The sequence below is a fragment of the Etheostoma cragini genome, chromosome 1 (genome assembly GCF_013103735.1).
Source record: "Etheostoma cragini isolate CJK2018 chromosome 1, CSU_Ecrag_1.0, whole genome shotgun sequence".
NCBI lineage: Eukaryota > Metazoa > Chordata > Actinopteri > Perciformes > Percidae > Etheostoma > Etheostoma cragini.
In genome coordinates this window covers 33069874-33070892 of record NC_048407.1, presented here as the reverse complement: position 1 = coordinate 33070892, position 1019 = coordinate 33069874, and the positions used below count along the sequence as shown (strand labels likewise).

At 46.9% G+C, this 1019-nt stretch overlaps 1 protein-coding gene across 1 annotated transcript in view; it reads left to right on the top strand.

Moving 5' to 3' along the window:
* Window positions 1-1019, top strand: part of cars1 (cysteinyl-tRNA synthetase 1) — a 28497-nt gene that overhangs the window by 17516 nt on the left and 9962 nt on the right. The window lies entirely within an intron of this gene.

Here is a 1019-nt window from a genome sequence, read left to right as displayed (position 1 = left end):
AAGTCTCAGTCTGGACTCGGTCTCAACCCCTCAAAGTCTCAGTCTGGACTCGGTCTCAACCCCTCAAAGTCTCAGTCTTGACTCGGTCTCAACCCCTCAAAGTCTCGGTCTTGTCTCGGTCTCGATACACTCTGGTCTGGGTGATGACATGGTCTTGATGTATGTTGTCTCAAAGCTGACATTATTTACATGCTGATAATATCAACGTTTTCAGTTCGGTTACCTTCGTGATCTTCCAGTCGCACTCCGAGCTCCGGTAACGTGTCGTCACGGACAACATCGCACATTTGCAGCAGCTCCATCACTAGATGATTAAAAACAGGACTTTAATTAAACCCTGAAGCAAAACTCCAGAGTTAAAAAGGTTTTGAGATATTATGACAAATGTCTCAACACAAAAATGATATTTTAAGTAGAGGTGTATAAAAAATAAAATAAAAATAAAAAGCTGAATTATTAGCATCTTTTGGACCCTAAAATGTAAAATATGAGTTCTTACCTTTCTGCTCTCGGGCTATTCTCCGGACCCCCTCTCTGAAGTCTGACAACACTGCGAGGTACGGCATCACGGTGCTCTCCAGCTGGCAAACACAGCAGCAACATTATCTTTCTCTATGTCATTTAGCTTGAAAATGTACACTACCGGTCAAAAGTTTGGGGTCACTCACAGATTTCCATACCACTCCATTATAGACAGAATACCAGCTGATCTGAGTGTGTGGGGGGGGGGGGGGGGGGGGGGGGGGGGGGGGGGGGGGGGGGGGGGGGGGGGGGGGGGGGGGGGGGGGCTGATCTTTAATTTAATATCTACATTGCCTACCATCAGCGACCTTTCATCCAATGATCCAAAGGCACGATCTGTTCACTAATCTGATATCATTTTAAAAAAAACTAACTGAGAAAACATTGGAGAACCTTTTTGCAATTATATAAGCCCTAGAAGGCCTCGGGGAAGACCCGGGACTAGGTGGAGGGACGTCCAGCTGGGCGGAGGCCTTGGGGAAGACCCAGGACTAGGT